The sequence below is a fragment of the Falco peregrinus genome, chromosome 15 (assembly GCF_023634155.1).
Source record: "Falco peregrinus isolate bFalPer1 chromosome 15, bFalPer1.pri, whole genome shotgun sequence".
In the NCBI taxonomy this organism is placed as follows: domain Eukaryota; kingdom Metazoa; phylum Chordata; class Aves; order Falconiformes; family Falconidae; genus Falco; species Falco peregrinus.
The window spans coordinates 4352958-4376489 of NC_073735.1; the positions used below are offsets into that span (position 1 = coordinate 4352958).

Here is a 23532-nt window from a genome sequence, read left to right on the forward strand (position 1 = left end):
ACCTTCCCTTCCTCGGCACCCCCTGGGGATCTGCTGGTGTCTGAAACCTATGGCCTTCCTCTTTAGTTTTTGCCTTTTACATCCAATCTGAAAAATCTCATTAATGGTGAAGCTTGTCCTCTGCAGCTGCTGACACCTTTTGTGTCACTGTCTGAACAGTTGTTCCTTTTGGAAAACTCACTTGAAAACTCCTTTTGACCACCGTGACATGCTCTAACCCCTCTCTCATGTTCCTGCAGCATGCTTTCTCTGAAGGTTTGTTATTAAATCAGCAGCTTCCCCCATTCACTGCATTCACCTCCAGAGAATGAGAAAGCACTGCTCAGGGGCAAAGCGCTTCATCCACTGCCCAACAGCAACGTCCTCATTAGCCTCACTGTCCTCAGCAGAAGCCCCCCTCTCGCCCTCAGCCATCACAGCACCCATGCCATGTCACCTCATAGGTGCACCTGTGACCCCTAACACCTAGGGAATGGGAGTGAGCAGTGCTTTAAGAAAAAAAACCTCCAATAACAGCAAAGTCACTTTCGTATTATTTTGTATTTGGCATGTAAGAGTTTTTGACACAAGTTGAATATCGTGAACTCACGCAGTGCTTCAAAGGAAAGCTCAGCTCTGAAATTCAAAGAAAACCACCACCAAAAAAAAAAAGCCATCAGTAATCACATTTTCTTGGCATACCTACTATTAAGGAATGACAATTTCTTTCAATGCTGGGACTACACAAGAAGATACACAGACAAAAGCTCTGGGGACTTCATCTGCAGCAACTACTCCAAGTCTAATTAAGGGCATTCTGCTGAGGAAGCACCCGAACCAGTGCCTGCCAAACATTCGCTTTTGTCCCTTCTCTGGGATGAGAAGAATGGGGGAATATTACAGCCGGGCAAGGGGAGAAGTCCACCTCCCTGCTCAGGGAGCCATAAAGCCACTGCAGTATCTCAAATGAGAATCCACTCTACTATAATGGTGCATAAAACAGCTAATGTGATTTACTCCCCAGTGTAAAAAGAGGCTTGTATATAGATTGGGGTTCCCTGCAGCAATAATGGCAGGGGCTATTAGCTTAATCCTTTAAGTACTGAGCTCACTGACCACTCTTTTTCACCATGTGCAAGGACAGCAAGATTGTTACGAAAGGGGGTTTTACGACTACAGGTCTTCCTCCAGCCTTTAATATGAAAATGATTTATTATGCTCAAAAGGAACATCACATGTGTCTGCAAAAAGCTATATCCCACACTTAAGTTAATTACCCCAGCCTGCCTAGAAGGCAGTGTCGGTGCATTTCCTGAGATCCCTTGGCAAGAACACGTTTTCATTGCAGCAAGAAGGTTTCTAACCTCATTGAGGACTGAGTCACGACTACTGTCTCCTCCTCTGCATTGCCATCCATCAAAAGCACATATTGTTTCAAGGAACTCTGGCTCTGGTGCATTTTGGCTGAATGTTAATAATCAGGTAATATATAACCCCAATATTTATGTTTTACTGGTGAGTTAGAAATGGAAATCATACATAGGGCTGGGACAGCAAGGATTATTTATTTCCACAAAAGGAGAAATGGCTTCAATTTATTTAGTCGTATAACAAATAGAAGAGCTCAGCCAAACACAAACTCACCCTTTACTCAAATTGTGCATAAGGAATCTATCTACCTATATCCCTATGGCACATCCATCATCAAAGCAATAATGAGCTCCAAGAGATCTCTTAGATCTTCAAGGCCAGTCCTCCACTACTGCGTCCAACGTGCATCACAGTCCTTTGCCTAAAAGGACAGTCCCCAAGCATTAAAGGTGAGAGCATGTGTGGTGGGCTGACCCTGGCTGGATGCCGGGTGCCCACCACAGCCGCTCTGTCACCCCCTCCTCAACCAGACAGGGGAGAGAAAAATAGAGCAAAAGGCTCGTGGGTCGAGACCAGGACAGGGAAATCACTCAGCAATTACTGTCACCGGCAAAGCAGACTTGACTTGAGGAAACTGGTTTAATTTATTACCAATCAAATCAGAGCAAGATAATGAGAAATAAAACCAAATCCTAAAACCCCTCCCCCCTCCCCCTCGCTTCTTCCCAGGCTTAGCGGAGAATGGGGGCTGCGGTCAGTTCATCACACCCTGTCCCTGCCGCCCCCTCCTCACACTCTGCTCTGCCCCAGCGTGGGTCCCTCCCACGGGGTGCAGCCCCCCAGGCACCAGCCCTGCCCCAGCCTGGGCTCCTCTCCCCACGGGGCCACAGGTCCTGCCAGGAGCTGCTCCAGCGCGGGCTGCCCACAGGTCACAGGCTTTGGGCATCCCCCTGCCCCTGCGCGGGGTCCTCCTCGGGCTGCGGGTGGGGGGCTGCTCCCCCATGGACCTCCATGGGCTGCCGGGGAATCTGCTGCGATGCCTGGAGCACCTCCTGCACTGACCTGGGTGTCTGCAGGGCTGCTGCTCTCACATTCTCACTCCTCTCTCCAGCTGCAGTTGCACAGGGGTTTTTTCCCCTTTCTTAAATCTGTTATCCCAGAGGTGCTGCCATCATTCCTGATGGGCTCAGCCTCGGCCAGCGGTGGGTCTGTCTTGGAGCTGTCTGGCATTGGTCTATCAGACACAGGGGAAGCTTCCAGCAGCTTCTCACAGAAGCCACCCCTGTATCCCCCCCCCCAGCTACCAAAACCTTGTTACGCAAACTCAATACAACCGGACAGTCTGTTGCAACTGCTCTCACAAAGTATCAGAAAGCCTGTTTCTACCACAAAATATGCGAGATAAGCAAGCACTCCAGGTGAGTCCCAAGAAGAGAGATTAGCATCCAGGAGGATGGTTGGGCTAGAGACCTGCTTTAGTCCCAATTCTTACACAACAAGGCATTTTCTCACTGCATCCGTCCTTCACCCTCTGAGAGGGCAAAGAGACAAGTTAATTACATTTCCATATATGCACATGACATTCTTAAGTCGCTTGTCTTCCCATTCGCTCAACATCTACATATTCACTCCAGCAACTAGATTCTTCCTCCCATCCTCGGCTTCCTGAATGTGTGACCACATTCTTTACTTTGCCTTCTTCCAAACGCTTCATACTCTGAACTCCCCATGATATCATCATCTGTTACTATCATACACTGCAATTCTCAGGCTCCAGCTGCTCGAGGCAGCGACCCTGTCTACTTCATTGATTTGATTTGTTTTATACATGATAGAGGGAGAAGTCCGACAAAGCAAGAAAACAGGGAAAACATGTATCTGAAGAACAACATAACAAACAAGGAAAATAAAAGGTCTGTATCAAAACCTGTGCTATGGTGCTGCATATGCAACCTTCAAGGTTTTATGCGCTCTTAGGTTTTACTGAAAGAAAGCAAAACTGTACCAAACCCACCACATTGCGCAGTTCCCCTGCGGCTTCCACTTGCCATCTTTTTTGTCTCCTATCCCTTCTCCTGCTCAGGAAACTCTTCTCCAAGCTACTGTCAGAAGAGGAGGTTGTTCCCTTTCCTACAAGTTGATGGTGCTGCTTCTTCCCTCCCTCCCTCTCTTTCTAACCTCCCTGCATCTCTTCTCCTCTGAATTAAATCACCCCTCCACTTTAAGCTCTTTGAAAGACAAAACTACCTTGTTTCTGCACATAAAAAAACCCAGCCACCAAACTTGTCTTTTTCAGAACAGCTGTTTCTCTGAAGTAGAGAACACAAATCAGGCTATCCGTGCATTAAAACAGGTGGGGACTTAACACACACTGCCAGTTAAGGGCTAAAACACACCTTCTCTTTCTCTGTGTTCTACTAGCATGAAATAAAAGTGATAAATAGACCCAATCTCATGTTTAAGTCAAAACAAAACTCACAATACTAAAACAGCCCCCGTAATTAGCTACACTTATAAGTCAATTAAAATTCAGTTTACACAGCTGACAGCAGCTGCAGGTGGTCAGAAACACACTCGAAGTAGCTGCTGACTGCTGAGCAAATTACCATAAGAGAGTTCATCCAGGGATTTTCTTTGCAGGTTAGTAGCAGAGCAGAGAAAGCAACACCACATACCCATTTCTCTCTAATAACAAGTTGTCAATTATTCCATCAGATAAAAATAATAACAATTACACCAATATCTCATCCTATAATCAAGGTAGTAAAGCTGTCTTTGTTTTAAGTACCGAACACACAAGAGAAGAGTGCATATAGCAAAGTGCCAAAAAGCATCGCAACTCAGGAGGCAAGTTCTCCATTTAAGGACTGACTAGAGAAATACACCCTCTTGTGTGGTTAGGTTCCCCCCCCCCCGAAATGAAGGCATTAGAAGGCTTAAAACTGCCTATTATTTTGTTTCCACAGAAGATGCAAAGAACCCTCTTGCAAAATCAGTTGATGATTCATTAGCAATTCAGCTTCTAACTTAACCAATTAAAGGGGGGGATGAATTATTAAAGATAGAAAGCAGTTCAGTATAGCCTCTATTCCCATTGAAATTCTGAGGGAGAAACACTGATAGGCACCTCACAGACACCCAGCTTCGTGCTTGCTCATCCTTTAAAGGCCTGTAAGGACCACAAATAGATCAGTAACACGCTGGACGGGCTAGTGTGCAGACACCAAGAAGCACATTGCAAACACTGTCCCTTCACTCTCAGGACTTTGAAGCTCAGGCACCTAAACCAGGTTTTTAACTCTCACCTACAGAACCCCACAGGACCCCTTCTGAGGGTCTGCAGCAAATAGCTGAAGTAACAGGTGACTGTGCATAGCTTGAAACGCCTTGAGCAAGGTAACCCTATAAAGGGAGAGTTGTCCCTTTAGGATCAGTAGTTTTGAAAGACAAAGTCACAGGATTTTATGTTTCCGTTCCAGCATAACAAGCTCCCTTAACAACCCTTTAATGCCACCGTAGCACAGGAGGAGGGACATGGCAACTCAACACCAACACCTAGGCAACAAGAGATCCCCAAGATCAAACTGCCACATGCCATAACCATATTCCAGACGACAAGAACGGGTGCATTTAGCAGATGCAACCGCTGCCCAAAGGCCCCACACTAGCAGAGCAGTGGCAAACACCACAACTCCCACTCACAGAAGGCTGGGCCTCGCCCCTTCCTTCAGACCCAAGATGGATGGATCCACCTCAGGTGGTGGGAGCCAACACAAGGCCCGCACCCACCAGCCTGGCCCCTGGATGAGCCCAGCCACGCAAGCCCCATACTGGCACCTCAGGGTGGTGGCAAAAGGGCTGCCTTCCCTCCACACCGGAGCCTTTCCCTGCTGGGACCACCGAAAATGCCCCCAGGTACCACCCTCCACCAAGGAGAGACCCCTCAACAACGACCACCCCACAGCTCCCCTCAGGCCAGCCGGCCGCCGCTACCCCCTTCCCCTTATATACCCCCGCTCCCCATAGCTGCCACCACCACCAGCCAATCCGAGGAGGGGGTGCAACGCCCCCTCCCCTAACTAGACCAATGGGAGGCAGGGGCGCGAGGCACGCGGCCAATCAGGAGGCGCAGGTGCCCCCCACCCGCCCGCTGCCCGCCAGCGCTCCCCGGTGTGAGGCAGCACGGCGGCCCCCCCCGGCCCCGGGAAGGCGGCATCAGCCCCCCATGAGGGCGCCCGGCGGTCAGTCCGCCCCAACCACTCCGGCCCTGGGGGGGACGGGGATGGCGGCGAGAGGTCGCGCCGGGCGGGCAGAGGAGAGGGGACGGCCCGGCAGCCGAGGGTAGGGGCGCTGGTCTAACCATAGGGGAGGGGAGCGAACGGCCCAGAGTAGTGGTGGGGGGCGAGGGCCCCCCCCCTCAGTGCTGGGGACGGGGGACGGGACGGGGACAAGATGGCTCCAGCACCCCCCCGCCACTGAGGTGCTGGGGTCCGGACTGTACCATCCAGGGAGGGGGGGGAACAGGGGTGGGGGCAGCCCTTCTCCCTCTGTCCGGGGCGGGTGGGGGATCCCGGCTGGGGCGGGGAGGGGGGGGGAAGCGGACTGTACCTCTCCCGCGGGGGGGTGAGGGGAATGACTGCGCCCTACTGCCCCCCCCCCACTCGCGGGAGCGAACGGTTTATCCCGGCCTCAGCGCCAAGGAGCCGCCAGCTCCGGGCGCCATCTTGGGTGCGACTAAAACAACAAGTCCAAAACCCCCGGCGGGTCCCCGCGGCGCCCCCGGATCGGGCTTCCCTCCCGGACCGTCCCATCGCGTTACCTGAGGGGGTCCCGTGCGGGTGCCGCGTCCCGGCCGCTGCCGCCGGCCCCGCTGCGGCCCCAAACCCCCCCACCTGTCCTCACCTCACAATGGTAGCTGCAGAGCGGGAGGGGGGGCGGCCGCCCGACCTCATTACCATAATCTGCCTGGCAACAGGCCGCGGCGACGCACGCTGATTGGCTGAAACGCCTCCGCCTGCGAAGATGGGGCCCAAAAGTCCTCCAGAAAAGACTCGGAGGCGGCCAGGTCAGGGCCCGGGGAGCAAGGGGGGGGACCCCGATCCACGGGGAGGGGAGGGGGGGGGGACCCCTGCCCGGGCCTTTACTCCCCCCTCCTGGTGCCTTCGACCAATCAGAGCGCCTCTCTCATCCCTGCTCCGCTCCGCCGGGGGCCTTGCCACCAATCAGAGCTCGCCTCTTATCGCGGCGCTCCGCCCCCTGCTGGGGGAGGAGGTGTGGGGGACGCTAGCAGCGCCCCCTGCTGGGAGGGCGGGGGAGGGCGGGGCGGGGCGCCCCCTGCTGGCGGGGAGGAGCGCGGGGGCGGGCGCCGGGTGATGGGCACTGATTTATCGGGGCGGGAGGGCGGCCGGGCGGGACCCCCCCTTTTACACGGCAGGGAGGGCAGGGTCCATCTCCCCCTCCCTGCTGGAGACGGAGCTGAGCCTGAGATCTCTCGTGGGCTCCCAGCCGTGATGCTCTGCAGCCCTCCCTGCCCACCGCTTGGAGCATAATTATCTGAAATTGTGTCAAAAATAATAATCCAGCGGGTTTCACTGTAATTTTACTTATATTCTTATAAATTAAAAGCTGAAGTGAGAGCTATTAACATCTGTAGAGGGGCAGCCCACGAGGAAATGCCCCCAAAAAGGCTCCTGCTGCCAAAAGGGACCCAGGCTGCCGCTGGCATTCCTTTTTTTTTTCCCATGGTATATGTGTCCAAGTCCTAAATGTCAGCTCAGGGATGGATAATAATTACTATTGTTCAGAAATGTAACTAATTGGCCATTCCAGCGGGGTTATTGCCGTACTTCTGTTGCTGCTCATCGTAAAGAGGTGTTTGTATTATGGTGGCACGGAAAAATACTGCTTTTCTTATGCCTTGCTTGACATTAGCATACGCTCAGAAAGCCATTTGGTCTAGTAGTTCAGTAGCTATTTTTTAAATAAGACAATCTCTGTGTTTAGAACCGGTGAAGTTTATTCCAGATGGCTTCATGCACCACCTGCGTGCACGTACGGAATACACGGGCAGCTGCGGATCCTGCAGTGGGCTGCTGCGGCCAAGGGACCCAAACCCCAGCAACAGAGGAAGGGTAAATTTTGGTCAAAAAATGAATCATTGCTTTTACAAAAATCACTTCTGCACATTCTCTGCCCTAGGAGAACAGTGAGAGGGTCAGACCTCGATGCAGTTAAACGTACTTGTCCCCCAGGTCTGCCTTTAAAGCCCTATCTAGTCCTTTAAATTTAAGGGGTGCAGGTCTATATTGAAATCATCCCATTGTACTGACCCATCCCTTCCGTGAGCAATCAAGATTTGAAAAGAAAAACAAACCACAACACAACAAACCAACAAAACCACCAGAGATGCAAATTTTATAACTTGCACGTAGAACTTGAGCTTAAAATGTTCCATAAGAAAGGATTCTAAAACTGAAGTGAGCGCAATTAGTTACCAGTTAGAAAAGTCTGTTAATTTGGGGTTTCCCCCCACCCCCTCCACAACATTCTTGTTACTCCTTTGGGCAGTTCTCTAATTTGAATTGTGAGAGCTATAAAGTCAATTTATTGCTCTAGCCTATAAACACAGTGTCAATTTCTTTATAGCACACTGAAACATAACGATGATGAATAGCACAAGGAAATACATAGGATCAAAACTGCTTTATTTCTTCTAAGTCTGAACAGCTATATGTATTACTGTAAAAAAAAAATTAAACTTTTCAGTGTTGTATTTTTATTTGGGATTTCTGAGAGTCTCCTTAACATTTTGAAGGCTTACTGGCTGCGACACAAACACGCTGTTGTGCCGTCGTTTCATACAGCTATGTTACATATAGCTCTACAACTGGGCACAAAACAGCAGGGGACCTCAGGGCTGTGCTTTCGTGGTACGTGGGTCATATTCTGAAAGTTTTTCCACAGGTTTGGGAGGGTTTTCCCCCCTCTTTTAGCTTGGAAAGACCAATTCAGTGGATGCAACAAGCTGCCAGATGCAGAAAAAGCATGCTGGTCTGATTCATCATCTGCAGTATCTGGAATGTGATGTAATGCCCATTGTATTTCTCACATTTAATGTGTTGTTTCTGATGCTCCAGCACAAGCTTTGTTGTTCCAATAGCCTCAGGCTGTCAGAGAGAGAAGCTTTCTCGTTAGGTTAATTTATTTCTAATTTTCATCGTTCAAATAAACCACATAAAATAATTTCCCCATTCACTTAGATTGTCTGGAACAGCGCTGTAACCCTTCATCAAATGCTCCTTTTCCTCCCCTCAGCTCCTGGATCATCAGATCCATATCTCCATCTCTTCATCACCTCATTTGTATACTGCTGTTTCAGCACTGCTTCTGCTGCATCTGTCCTGTCTTGCCTCTTCCCTGTGGCCACGACAAGGCTCATTTTTCCAGGCTGCCGCGCCATCTCCCACATCAACGTGTACTGGCATCCTCCTGGCAAGAACCCTTTTCTCCCCCATTCCAGATGGAAAACCATACCCCATTTAACTTCTTGAGTATCTTCTTGACCTAACTCCTTCACCTGAACCTCTTTGTCCCTCTTCTTCACCTAGTAAAACCACTGTCTCAGGTCTTTGCCTTAAAAACAAGCCTCCCCACACCTGGACCGCAGTCCCTGAAAGCTGCTCACCAACCCTCTTTCAGACATCGTAGGAAGCTGTTCTGTCCTTTTTCCCATCTATACTTCTTTGTTTCTGCTTTTGTTGGGGTTACTTGATTTTTCTTCGTGACATGATCCCATTTTGAGAAGCATGTAGATTAAAGCATGACAAAGAAAAATGCTCCAGTACCATAAACTCATTTGAGTTATAGGAGCAGACTATGCCTCGCTGGCCCTGTTGACCTCCTGGACTACATTTGTGCATGATAAATAGGTACTTGCGCCTAGATTTCCAAATTAAACTGTGCACAGAATTGGGCTATGCATTGTGGTACCCATCAAGCTTCCCTTGTGCAAGTCAGCAGCTGGCCGTGATTTAACACACCAATCTAGAAGATGGAAAAACTTCAGCTCTCTTTGTGTTTCTGTTAGAACCTGCTAAATAATAATGCAACTGAAATGTAATTACTTTGCATCCTGCATGGAGAATACAAAACATGGTGAAGGTATTGATAGAGTTTACTGGTTTAGAGCAAGCCACAATACATTTAATTAAAGTGGCCTCACATAAAACACATTGCAAATACAACAAAGTTAGCCTGTTTTGGTTCACAAGGTCATTCCCCACCCCACCACCACCCCACCACCCCCCCCAAAAAAAAAAAAAGAATAGTTGTTTGAGGATTTTTCCCCCCTAAGCAAGCTGAATTAATCCCTGTATACTGCAAGGAAAGGTTTGACTAAAGGAAGTTTGGTGGTTAGTGTGTTTTAATAGCATCTATCTAATCATCTCAAAAATTTTAAAGTGATTTTACTTCAAACTAAATGAAAAACATACTATTAGGGGAAGTATTTCATCACATGCATTCACTATTGGCTACCCTTTTGCCTGATCTGTACCCACCCAAATAGCGTTTTCCCCCCTGATATTTCCCTAAGAAACACAGGCAGCAGGCACAGTAATAAGTAAGGAAACAATTCACATCACACACACACAAACACACCAGTCTTTACTGGGTGCATCCAGTCTTAGGAAGAGGGAGCTTTTCAGTTCACTAGGAAAACCCATTTAGCAAAGCCATGCTGTGGTATAGGGATGGGAAATGCAAGTTCTGGCTGCAAAAATGCCTGCAGGGAAAATACTTTGCCACTCACACACCGGTATCTCCCTGACTCCATTATAACAGTATTTATTAAGGCTGCTACTGCTGCTTCTGGTGGTGTCTCGAGATCTTTGGGTTTAGGGGGAAGATAGAAATCAACCGAGAGAGTTTAGCATTTCACAAGTTTTGATGTAACCTGCCTGTTTGCAAGCTTTTCCAGGGCGAGAAAAATATTTTTCATTCTTCTTGTGCACAGCTGCTACTGTGGCGCCCTGACCCTTAAGCAAAGCAGCTGGGTGGCAGTGGTACCAGTAAATGCCCTGGCTCACAGGCTATGGCAAGTACAGGAACACCAGTGCAGCAGAGTTGCTCTTCGCATTGCAAGACTTCTTAACTCTTGGAACATCTCCCAGAAATCCACACTGGACAGGTGTAGTTCAACTTCAAATCCAGGTCAACTGCTTCTTCATCTGGGATTACTGTTTATTCAGTAAGTGCGGCTCTTCCCGGGGAAAGATATCTACAATTAGCCTTACAATACTTAACTGAAAGTACCAAATTTGTTTTGGTCAATGTTTCACCCGAGTTCAGGTGGCACCACTACCCACTTCTGGTTATGTAGAAGCATTGTTATTAGTAGGAAATAATTTGTGCATCAACTGCAGGGTAAACACAGAGGCTGTTTGGGTTTCCTCTGCTTTAGGCAAGCTGGAGGGACTCAGAATACTATTAACAACGCGTTGTGAGATTTCCGAGTTTGCTAGAAAGTTGAATATTCTCTACTAAAATTAGTCCTGCATCTAGACATTATAATGAAGTCTTTTAAAAAGTCATCATAAACATTTACAGGATTTAAAGGCCTTTTCCTTTTGCTAGAAAATTTCCATGTCTGCAGCCCTGGGAAAGGACTTGTTAATACACATCCCTTTGATTGCTGTTTTCAAAAAAGCGATGATGAGATGGTAGAGTCAGTCTTACCAGCCTCTGTTGGGAAAGAGGGGATCTTCACAGATAGGCCTCCTGCTTCTGGGTACACTCAGTAGATAGAGAAAAGCAACATGGAAAAAAGTTTGGTGATAACTTACAATAGATGTTTAGAGAGCAGGCACATGTTTAAAAATAAATCATAGTATAGGATCTACTTTATTTCATATGAAAGCCATACACTGTTTATCCAGGCTTTTAATAAATCAGCAAAAAATAAGTCCCCTAGCTGCAAAAACTATTATTTTTCTATATTTCTCAATCAGCTGGTCAGTCTTCCTCCCTTGCCAGACTTTAGAGATGTAAGAAATCCGACCTTCTTGGGGACATAGAAGCTGGCAGGGGGCTTTCCAAGACACGGAGCCCTCTCCGTCACAGGCACTGCTATTAACTTAAGCAGGTTTTCACTTAAGAGAGAGACTTTTGTTCTGCAGCCTTGAACAAGAGACTAAAAACATCACTGAAGATCAGGTTTTTCCAAGGCCCATCTCTACTTATTTGTTCCTGTGCCAACGTTTTTATGCAGTTTAAATACGGGACTTTTTTCTCTCCCCAGTGTTTACTCTCCTGATGTATTTATAGACAGCAATCATATCCTCTCCAGAAGTTTATTTTGTTAGACTATGCAAGCCACATTTCTTTCACCTTCTCCTGTATAACACATTCCTTATTCCCCCATCTGTCTTACTAGTCCTTCTGCTGTAGTGGAGCAACAAGACTTTTAAAAAAAATTTTCATCTTAAACAATACATTTTCTAAAACAGCTTTAGAAGCCCTAATCAAGTTTGTAAGGGTAAGAAAACTTGTCCTAGGAAGTCCCCTATCCATGCATCTGGATCTCCCAGTTTGTGAGAGTACTCACCAACTACACTCTCATTATTTAGCCGAGAGAAGATGAGTAAGAGTTATCTGGAGATAGCAGACAGGGTCACGTAAAAATCCAGGTCATCAAACAGGTCTGAGGTCTAGACGGGAATTAAACCTGCAGGTCATGATGCAGTCTAGCAAAGACAATCAGGATTAGGCAAAAGCCAGTAATTGCTTACTAAGTCCATGACAGTAAGGTTCAAGATCAAGCTGCAAAGTGGTGTTAGAAGCCCATGGCCAGGTACAACCGCCCTCCAGCTGAAGCCCCACGCTCCTCTAGGATCACTCAAGCAACACATGAGGTCCCAGGGCTCCGCTGGAATAGAGCATCTGGGCAGGTGAGCAGAGGTCCCAGGTGAAGCTTTTCGGGATCAGTCAGATTTATTAGTGGCCACAGCAGGGTGCTGTGTTGCTGCCTGGGTACTGCAGATACAGCTTGGTTCCTACAGTTACCTGCTTTAGACAAAATTTTGTTGTCACCTTTTTTCTTGAAGTTTTTCTTTGACTTGTGTCTTAAATATAATGTTTGCAATTTTCCCCTGTTTGTCAAGAGCCTCTGGGTCTGGTTCAAAACCAAATAACTTAAAATTTTGGTGGAGATTATGTGCTTTCTTTCCTGAGGTTTGAGTCCTTGTTTACCATATTTCGAAGCTCTTCCTCAGTCTTCTTTCATAGCAACTAGAAGGTTAGACTTTTGTGAAGGAAACTGCGGAAATCTCATGGGGTTCTGGCATTTTATATTTCAGTGGAAAAAAAGACCCCATGTTTTTAACAGTGGTGGTGGTGGTGTCCTGCTGCTAACACGCTTGGCACGGGAGGCTGCGGTGCCCTGGTTGGGTACCTGACCCCAGCAGTGAGCAGGGCTGTATTGATTGAGGTGTCATTCTGGATTGCATTCCAAATATTTTTGCAGAGCAGATCTTTGCAGTTGAATACGTCCTTCAAGAAGATAGTTGTCTCAGTCGAAGTGTTTACTTTAGTGACTGATTAGTTTAAAGGAGGGGATGTTTTGAAGCTAAATTGAGTTTGAAAGGTAAGTATATTCCACCCACGCTATAAGCAGATACCTGAATGCCTTTGAAAACTGGTGTCTTAGGAGAACAGTAGGCATCAGATGGAGTAAATGTATAATAGCAAGTGCCAAGATTTGTCAGTGAGTGTAATGCTGCCTTACCTCTAAAGCTGACAAAAAGAAAATGGTATCATTTGAGACAGCCATTAAGGTTGAAACTGCAGCCTCTGCCCTGGTGCAGGTGGCTACAAATGAAAAAAATCCTGCTGCCCGCCAGACGGGAAAAACATGAACATTTGTTGCTGAGAGGAGGAAAGCAGAGCTGCCCAGAGCAGGGAATTCTGGCAGATCCTCTGCTGTGCTTCAGACAGATGACACTGGAGGAAGGACGTAGATACTGTAGGCTAGGAAGACATAGCACATCAGTCTGCTTCCCCAAAATATTTTAGTAAACAGGATGTAACCCAATTATTTTAAGCCAGTCTCATTATTGCTACCCACCCTTTTTTTAATTTTTCTTTCTTTTTTTGCAGGAGATAATCTTCATTGGCAAAGCTCATGTGATGTTATTCAGGTGCACCCAAACATTCTGTGTTCCAGGTGTGCCCAGGCACCTGGCCAACCTGACCCAAAACTGAGGCATTTTCTTCAAAGCAGTGGATTTACACAGTAAGGTGAGAGCATTCTTTCCAACACAGTTAGGGCAGTACTTAGCATTTCTCTGTTATTACAGAATTGTTCAGCTGTTGCTTTAAACTCTCGTAACCTCGGCCTGCATACAGTGGAAAAATTCAGGATTTGCTTGCCTGAGCGTGAGGCTGCAGTTCACAGTAAAATATTTGCTGTAGTTCCAGCTGAGAGCGCTTGTGTGTCCTGCATCATGTTAGGTTCGCTCTGCCTTAATTTTGCAGGCACCCTTCTGGAGATCTGTTGCAAGAGTTTTGCTGTCAGAGTAGAACTGATATTTTCCAGTGCTCTAAAATCCATTTGCCTGGGAAGACTGTCTTTAAAGCTAATACGCTAACTACAGCGGGAGCTCAGGTGGGATCTGGGCTATAAGATTTATCAAATGATCCCAGAATTTGACCACTGATTTTCAAAATGCTCTGAAATTTGCTGCTTAGTGAGTTTGCCTGAATAACAGAAGACAGCAGTAATAGCAAAGGCATTTCTTAAAGCAAGTTTGGAGTAATTTTGAGACTTGCCAGATGCACGCCCATCCGGTATATAGCCACTTCCTACAGTCATGCCACCATGGTAAGATTGTCTTGAAAGTTGTCATTTTAATTGCTGAGGTGTTTGGGAAGGCAAAGGATAGGAACACACTTAAGTCATTTTACACTGCTTGGATCAGTCTGATAAAGTGGAATTAATCTCCCTGGTGAGTTGTGTTTCATCCAACAATACCCTAACAAGTTGGATGAGCCACTTCCCATCCTTGTGGTCCTCCTCAAATGCAGAAAGTTGTAATGAGGCATCTCCTTCTGTGATAATATTTGTAATGAATTCCAGAGCCTGGCTCCCCTCCTCTGCCCTCTCCTCACTAATTCCCTGCAAAACTTCTAAGAAACCTGCCTGTTTCCATTTTTTCTTTCCCACATTTGGCCCTTACCTAGTCTTGATTTGACCCATTCACTTCCTCTTAAGAGTGGTTGCAGAAACTGCAGGGAAAATATTTTATGGTATGCTATTTCCTTTAATATTGAGCAACTGCAACACAACAAAAACATATTCAAGGTGTAGTTAAGACTAAAAGGCAATTTGGTATTTCTGTAATGCATGCGGGGGCGGGGGGGGTTATCCCCTTTCAGTCTTCCACCAGGTTTTCTTTAACAGCTGACATATTGGTCCATAACATAAATACAAAATAAAAATGAATGAGAGAGCCCTCTACCATAGAGAATGCAGGCTTCTTTCACAATGGAATACTCAATAGTGAATCACGCAATTGTTGAAAAGCTATTGGCAAGCCTTTGAGTCAAAGGCGTAAAAGAGACTTAACATGTGCAGTATTTTTCCTTGCCTTACTTTAAAGAAACGTTTTTACAGTGCAGGAACCTTTAACGAAGAGAACGCCTTATGTAGCTGTAAACTCATTTGATTCTTATTTTTTATTGCTGTGCTGCGTGGATGCTTTTTTGGTAAATTATTTCCTGCCCCGTGCCAGATGCTGTTTTCATTCACAATGAAGTAATGGTCCTTTGTGAGTGATATCACAGTATTCTACCACAGCCCTTATTGTGACTTCTCAAATTTAACGTACTGAAATACATTCTTTGTTGGTTGTTTGGGGACTTTTAGATCTAGGGTTTGATTGAAGTCGGTCTGTAACAAAAAAAGAACAGAGCCTGGAGAACTTGGACGGTATGCAAGTTGGACAAAACCACGCAAACAAAAGAAGGGCAAAAAGGAAAAGTTTGCCAATTTGATATATTCTATCCTTTCTTGTATAGGCAGAGGGAAAACTCGAAATCAGACTCGCGTAATTTGTCGTTTTTCAGGTTTGAGATGTTGTAGGTATTGAATCGCTGACCTTGCCAAGCCACCTATCCGTGTGCCCATGCCGGGTGCTGCAGCTGATGCAGGATCAGCAGGGAACGTTGGTGGGGGGGGACCCGGGTTGGGGTCTGCTCCGATTTCACACCGCTGGCTGCCGGTGCTCCCTGGCGCAGCTCCCACGCTGTGCCCACACGCTAAAGCAAGCGTACCCGAAGGCACACATGTTCTCATTCTTCAACTAGATCACAGGGTTAGGCTGTTCTCAACACAGGCTAGAAACCTTGCCCTTTGCTTGTAGACGTGTGGTCTGTGGGTTCGAATCACAATGACATGGTCCCATCCTTTGCTGGTAAAAGGTTTATTAAAACTGGTCTTGTTTGTGCCGGTGTCCATGTGCACAGAGCTGAATTCTTTTGAAGGGTTCGGTAAAGGTACATTTTCCAGGAGACAGAACAAGTACAAGGAATCCAGTTGAGTTTCTGAAGGCCTGATCGTGCAAGGAGTGGAGCCCTCTGAATTTTAAACGCAGGTTAGAGCGCTTTGCACCCCCCAGCCCCTGTAAGGTTGTAGGGCTGTGTCTGTGTGTGCATATGTATGAGTTGAAGCATAAACTGATCTAAGGACATAATTACTTATGCTCCCCCCCCCCCCCCCCCGGCTTAGAAGTAAACCAGTAATTATGAAAAAGAAAGTGAGAAGGAAGACATTCCTTTTGAAAGTGGTAAGTGAATATTGATTTCACATCTCTGCTAAGTAGACGCCTTTTTGCACAGCTTTTTAGCCTTTCCAGTCAACAAAGGAGCTGGCAAACAGGTCTGTCAGCAGCTATATTTTCAGGAAGTATGGAGGAGGTCTTGTTAGACTTTTTAACAGAAGAGGGAGATATTTATAATACATGATAGAATATTGATATATTTGAATGTGCTGATAGATGAGATTTTTAAAAAACCAGAAAACGTGGTCAAATTTTGCCCTCGTTGTAGTCCACTGAGACTGCACCAGGTAATATGTTGAGGAAAAAATTCGCCAAAAGCAGTTTTGAGGGAAACTATTAAAATGCAGATAAATGAAGATGTCTGGCTGACCAGAAGAATCTGTATTCATGTGGCGAATGTTTCATTACTCATGCTGCAATGCTTTCTGAAGTATATTTTTGTATCATCATTTCCCATTTTAAATTCAGCACTTAAATCCCAAAAGGGAATTAACTATCAGCCATTTGCATTTTAAAGGGAAAATTCAAACCTCAATAGAGTGCTCTACTTAAGACTCCTTTTATATAACTTAACCAATGAGCTACATCTTGGTGGAGACCTTAGGGAGTCGACCAAATGACTGAGACAAGGCAGGCAAACCTAGACTTGGAAGAAGCCTTGTGATTTGCTTCATAAAATGCAGAATACGCTGGTACTGCTGTGACACTTTCCTGAGAACCGGTGTGTTCATTACTGTGGGGCAAAATGCCTTTGTTATTGCAGGGGGGGGAAATGTTTGCCAGCTTCAGTAAACTGGGGTGGCTAGAGCACAGGCTACTCTCTTTTCCTGCGTGTGAGGGGAAACATAGTAAAAAGAAGTTGTAAAATTTAAAAGAGCAACTTTTAATTCAGCCCTTTGCAAGAAATGGGAAAAGACAATTTGGAAAGTTACAGGAGAAGTGACACAGTGTTTTTTGTTAAAACAAAGCTGACTCATCTTCTGAGAAAATGCGATTCAGGAGAGGAATGGAGGGGGCTGTTCTCCCCCTCGGGCCATGAGTTTGCGGGTGGAAGTTGTAGGCGGTCCACTCCTTCCCTTGGAGACATGGGGATTCATCTTCTAATCGGATGTCCTAGTTCCCTTCAGCTTGTCTTGCTGTATGCCTTTATTCAACTGAAAGAGACTTCAAATGCATGTATTTCTTCATTTCTTATCACCAAGAGAACCTACATTTTAACTTCTTGCTGCCTTAGGAGCTTGAAAGATGCGGACATACTGCTACTTCTCATTTTCTTGTGGCCCTCCAAAGAACTGTATGTTTTGAAGGTTATAAAAAAAAAACAGTACAGAAGATGAAGCCGCTATATGAGTTTAAATAGTACTGGAGAGCACTGTATTTGGGGCATTTAAAAAAAAAAATAAATTGTAGGGTGAGGTCTGCACATACAAATTCCTGTGTCTGGGAATTTCAAAATCCTTCTGACTTTTTTTTTTTTTCCCCCCTCTTGACTCATTAAAGATGAAGCTGCTAATCAGCACAGGACCGTTCTGCTCTTTCCTAAAGTGTGGTCTGGTGATCGGCACCGGAGGGCAATGCTGCAGCTCCTTGCGGTAACTGTTACACAACTCCCTTGTCTCCAGGATGCGCATTTCAAGAAACTAAAATAAATATTCCTGTGTTGACTTAAGAAGAACGGGTGGTTGGGAGCTGTGAGGCTTCTAATGGCGATTATCACAGGAAATGTATCTTAATATTTGTTTGAACAGAATGATGCAAACTGCAGCTGTCTATGCTGATATCAAATTAAAGTGAGCAAGGAGGGGACTTCTGGTGGAGTTACTTTGCTTTCAAGTGCACCAAAGAAATAAGGACTTCAAAGTATCATGCAGCTGATGGATGATATCAGACATGACATATCTCCTAGACGCTTTAGAATCCCTTCTTGTCTGTTCCTGTGTCATAAGTTACTTGCTAACACACCCTGTTGCTTGCAGACTGAGTAACTGCACGAACAAGCGAGGGGGGGGAATAAAAGGTGACTGCAGTGTGCCACAAAAGGGCTTGTTAGCACTGGTTATTCCATGATGCCTGATGTAACAGGCACTGAATCAGACCTGATTGCAGAGGGAGGGGTAGATTTTTTGTTGTTGAATTGCAGCTATCTTCAAAGCCGCTGTAAATGACTCTACATTTATCCAGCAGGACAAGTCCTGAGGTTTTTACATTTGATGCTGTTCATTGCCGTGCCACTTGTTAAGACTATTTGGCTTTTAATCCACCAATGAATACTGAATGAAGAATTTGGTCATGAATCAGATCTCTTCTTCTGCTTGCTAGTAACACAAGCCATTTTTATTTTCGATTTCAGGTTTCTTTTACAGTAGAGGACAAAAATAAATTATGAGTGGAAAGAAGTTAAAATTGTTCCTCTTGAGCAACTCTCCTGCATCAATGCTTAATCCTTTCATTATGCGTGCTATCATTAATCATTCTGCTGTAATATTTGAGACACATTTGCGGGACAAATTCAGATCTAATGTAAAAGCTGCAATAATACTGACTTATGTGGAACTGCAGCTAATTATAACATATTGGAGTTTTCATCTTTCATGAAAGGCCTCTCTAAAATGAACAACCGTTCAGACTGTTGAAATGAGACTGTCCGACTGAGACAGGCCAGCAGGTGAGGGGAGAGGAAAGAAATGTTGTCCGAGGGCAACAGGAGAAATCTCAGCATCATAATGAGCCAGTATCTGTGGAAAATATGCTCAGTTGTTGGTGGATTGTTTTTAATTGTGTGAGGTTTTTCCCCTCTACAAGCTCTCATATGGCTTCTCTACCACAAAGTTCACTGCTCAGCTTATTAAAGTTGGAGTGGTTTGGTAGCCTTGACACATGAGTGACTGATCTTGCCGTCTTCAGAGAGTAAATGATGCTTCTGTCTTTACAGGTGGACTAGAAGAGATAAAGATGAGAGGACGCCTTCAGCCCGCTGTAGGAAGATATTACGATGCAAGAGGGTGAGAGTTTACTAAAGGTCTTCTGCAATGCAGCCCTCTTTCCTCTCTCCTTGCAGTGTCCTGACCGTGCTTTTATTTGTAGACCTCTAGACCCCCTGCCTTTTGAGTTCCCTGTGTCAGGTGGTTTGCTACAGCTCTTTGAAGAAGCATCAGGCATTATTCTGCCTTGAGACCCTGCCAGCGCCCAAAGCCTCAGATCCATCTGGACAGAGAAAATGAGCAGCATAAACATCCAATTTGTATATGCTGAAAACTGATCGTTAGCTAAAAAAGGTGGTTAGGCTGTCTTCTGTCCTTGCATTTGGGATCCTAAATCTGAGTGTGGGCTCATTATTATATTGAATTATGTATCAGAGGTAATGTCCTCTCCTGGATAGTGAATCCTACAGATGCACAAATCTATTTCAAAATGGAATGTCTTTCAGATGCTGCCTGCTTTTGTCTTGGGTAGTCTTCCTCTTCAGAAAAACAAATTGTCCGGTTCATTTCACTGTGATCACTGGTTTTACCCTCCATCTCGAAAATGCGATGTGATCATAGACTTAGCACATTTTCTAGATGCTAAGATTCACATGCAGAGTACTGAAGGAGCAGTGGCTTCCTTTAGCAGCTGCGCTTTTGTTGTGCTAGCCTTAAGCATCCTTGATTGATGTATTTTTCATTATCCAATGCATTGCTACCTTTTCTGTGCTGATGCGCTTCACCAGAGCAGTAACATTTCTAAACCTGAAAGACGGGGTTGTTTGCAAACTTGCAGTTATGGGAGAGTAAGTATTAACGTTACTATTGCTTCCTTAACGGTTCGTCCTATGCTGTAGGTGAGGATCGTGCTGTTGAAGATTAACATAGCACAAATTGCTATTTAAATTCCTCCCCCCCCCCCCCCCGAAAAATCTCAGAATATCTGTATGAAAACCAGGTTAATGGCACCTTAAGGCACAGACCAGAGCAGTGGGAAAATTGCCATCAAGAGTTAAGGCTTCACTGGTACAATGAAGGGTAGACTTTTCCCCCCTTCCCTGCCAAGCCCTTTTAAAGATGTCTTTGAGCAGAAACAGAAAGGCTTGTTGTCCACCGCTATCTACTGTGTCACTTCCTTGTCACAGATTTCCCGTGCTGTTTTTCCTCAGGCCTCCAACTACTCCTTTTATCCCTTTTTTTAATGGTGTGACTCCACTTGAAATGCATCTGTTCATATTTATTCTCCATCCTTTCACTTTTTCTGAACTTCGTTGTATTCCCATAGAAAATTACCTTTTGTTTTTTAAACTCCTGCTGCCCTTGCATTATCTTGCAAGGTGTAGAAGGACTCTGCATTTTTTTGTTACCTTCTTTCTATAGAACATCTTCATCCTCTGCATATACCTTAAGCCCATTTCTTCATCCTCTGCATATACCTTAAGCCCCTTCTGAAGGTTTCTTCAGCCGTTTCCTTAATCTCGCTGCTGCTGCACCTTCTCTGTAATGTGTTGTCCTTTTGAGCTACAGATGGAAGACTGAGTTGCAAAACTGCAGGAACCCTAGGCTTCCACAAAGAAATTCTGCAGCCAAATATAGATGTCCATTTCCAGAGCGGGTTGGCAACTTCCTGATGTTATTAATGTGTTTTGGAGAAATATTATTTCCCAAAGGCACTTACATAGCTGGATGTGGGATCAAGTTTTAGTTGGCCAATGAAAGTTCTGTGTTGCTGTGTGCCCCTCGTACAGCCTTTTTAACAGATAGAGGTCTTGTCCTAAGTGCAGTATGGCTTGTGATGAGTTGTGGTAGCTAACTGTGTATCATTCCTGTAAGTTGGGTCGTATATTGTTTTTTTTCTGGAAGCACTGTTCAATATTTCTGATACTGCTGAATTGTGCTGGAATAAGTTCTCTTTACTCGAGCCCGCCACGTGCTGTAGCCATTTTCTAAATTCAGTTTGCATTCTACCTCCTGAAACCAAGGCTGATTCAGCTCTGCCTCTGCCACCTCTAACGTGCACGCATCTCTCACCTAGCGCTAGTATGAACGATGTGATCTGCCATTTAAATTTTCAATCAGGTTTTTTAATTAAAGGAGCTGCATAACATTACTATTCACAGGCTAGATCAATTTTATGCTTTAATTTGTGGGTTTAAGAGAATGGGGAGAATATTCAAAGAATTTCTCACTTCTCTGAACTCATATTCCAGGTACTGGCAGGATCTCAACACATCAGCTTGCTAAAGTCGCTGCTCCCAGTGACTTTAATGGTACCAGACACATTCCTCAACGACTTCTGTTTGCCCTCTTTATCAAGCGTTTAACATTGCCCTTTCAGGGCACACTTTTCCTATGATAAATATGCTCTTACTGTTGACACAGTTGTGGTCTTGCAAGTGGTAATCGGCAGAGATGCTCACTTGTGACATTTCTTACAGAATAAACAGTAGCAGCCAAAGGTGAAAATGAGATTCTCAGTGCTTCGTTAGCATAGATGTACTGGGAAAAGGGCACTGAAAGCCCTGGAACCAAGCATATAAAATGGGATTCTTGGAAGGAAATGTAAGCTGCCACCTACTTTAACAGGGTTAACAACAGGAAAGGTGTTCTAGGCAATGCTGCAGCCTTGCAGCGTTCATTCAGATCGGTACTGTTGTCACAGGCAACGGATAAGTACCAGTTCTCATCTGGAATATATCTACATGCTGAACTAACCGTGACCATTGCGAGTGTCAGCATACCTGCAGCAGCATGACCTGCTGCTCCGGTGTTGACTAGCACTTGCCTCTAAAGCCTTTCTCCGCTGAAAGCGTCGGGGTGTTTTTAACTGCCAGAATCACGTTTTCATTTTGCTGGAGACTGTCTCAATCTCCCTTCCTCCCTGCCACCCAGCAATCATACATACGAAGTTAGTTGCCTATAGAGCCCTTGATGACCACCAAGGAAAGGACAAGACTTTGTTTGTTTGTTTTTTGTTTTCCTGGGGACTTTTCTTTCTAGAGAGGACTGATCTCTCTGTGAAGGAGAGTCTGTTACTCTTCAAACTTGGACTTGTTGCTTGTGTTTTAGGTAGTGAACTGAGCACTGATGGTTTCGCTTTTGAAGTGGAACGCCTGTGTTGCACCCTTGCAGCAGGACTTCGGCTCTTCCGCGCTGGTGTGCCTGCAGTGTAGTGCTAGGAGCAGGCCATGTCACTGGAGGTGAGAATGCAGCTGAGGTCGTACTTATCTGTGAGACTTCCCCAAGAGTCACCAGATTGAAACCGCTTTTTGGAAGAACAAGGATAATGCTGTTGTAATCAAGGCGCTCTCAGTAAAAATACTCCGAAGCAAATCAAGTATCTGGTATGTCATGCCGGCACATGGGGATGCCACTTTCTTTTGTGTTAGCCAGTGTTGTACCACGAAGCACTGTATCAAAACAGGTCGACTGGGTGCATTCTGGTTGTACTGTTGCTTTGATGCTGGCACCACATGGCTGCGGAAATTCAGGCTCTCGTAAGGGCCCTCGAACTTGGCTTGACTCTCTGCTCAAGGCATTTGTGACTCAATTGCAAGAGGTGCATGGTAACCTGCAGCCAGTTACTTTGGTTTCTGCTGTGCCCCCAAAATCAAACCTTCGCATACGCCAAATTAACAAGCCCTTTTTTTCTATTTGCAGCTGTTTTGCCATCCTCAAAATGTGTTGACTCACAGAGGGGCTGTGAATGTTAATTAATACTCACCAAGCACTATGTAAATATAAAAGTATATTAATCTGTATAACGCTTTAAATGCTATATTAATTCAACCTCGAATGAAAGCCCCTATCCAAAGATTTATAAAGAGCTTGTGCATTTTGGCCTGGTGAGAAAGAAAAATAGCTTTTTTTTTATTTTAAGAAAAGGGAAAAGTTTAACTTGAAATGTCCTGTTATTTACTCATATATTCACGTTACACAATAAAATATTTACATTGAAATGTATCAATTTTCAATAAGAACTTGTTAATTCCATTTTCTAACTGAATTTGGCCAAGTTGAAGAGAAAATTATATATGCCAGAGGACTGCAGTAAAAGAGATTTAAGGGTTTTCGAATACTATAAAAAAGAGACTGTAATAAGTAACTAGTGGACCAGTCAACTGTTTTAATTAAAACCGGGCTGCTTATTGATCTATCGTACAGATTTACCCCCATCTGCAGCATTTCAGCAATATTACTTTCAACATTTTGGAAAATAGCTCTTGTAAGAGACACTAAAGAGTATGGAAGTTGAGAATGGAGATGCTTTTTAAGTATGCGACATTCTGTACAATGTTCTTTTTTTCCATCCCATGTAAGCACCTTAGGTATTTTTGTACAAAAGTGCGTAAATAGTGGAAGTGAATATAGAGAATCTGTAGGAT

General features: G+C 45.3%; 1 protein-coding gene and 1 long non-coding RNA gene across 13 annotated transcripts in view; one reads left to right on the forward strand and one right to left on the reverse strand.

The window, feature by feature from the left end:
* PRDM10 (PR/SET domain 10) overlaps window positions 1–6384 on the reverse strand; it is a 47338-nt gene extending 40954 nt beyond the window's left edge. For 4 of the 8 annotated variants that reach the window (XM_055819246.1, XM_055819244.1, XM_055819247.1 and 1 more), the window contains exon 1: window positions 6170–6284. The gene's annotated coding sequence lies outside the window, so the exon portion shown is untranslated. Of the gene's footprint in view, window positions 1–2; window positions 2052–5710; window positions 5733–6169 lie in introns of those variants that run through there. The other 4 variants (XM_055819239.1, XM_055819245.1, XM_055819243.1 and 1 more) reach the window with 4 other exon arrangements.
* LOC114012084 (uncharacterized) lies at window positions 5359–23110 on the forward strand. 5 transcript variants are annotated; one of them, XR_008749875.1, is made up of 6 exons: window positions 5359–5691; window positions 6326–6415; window positions 7354–12296; window positions 13504–13644; window positions 19117–19186; window positions 22217–23110. It is a non-coding gene; the product is annotated as an uncharacterized LOC114012084 (long non-coding RNA). The 5 variants fall into 5 exon arrangements; XR_008749876.1 differs by lacking the exon at window positions 6326–6415; XR_008749873.1 differs by lacking the exons at window positions 6326–6415; window positions 7354–12296 and having other exon boundaries at window positions 5374–5691.
* The last annotated feature ends 422 nt before the right edge of the window (window positions 23111–23532 follow it).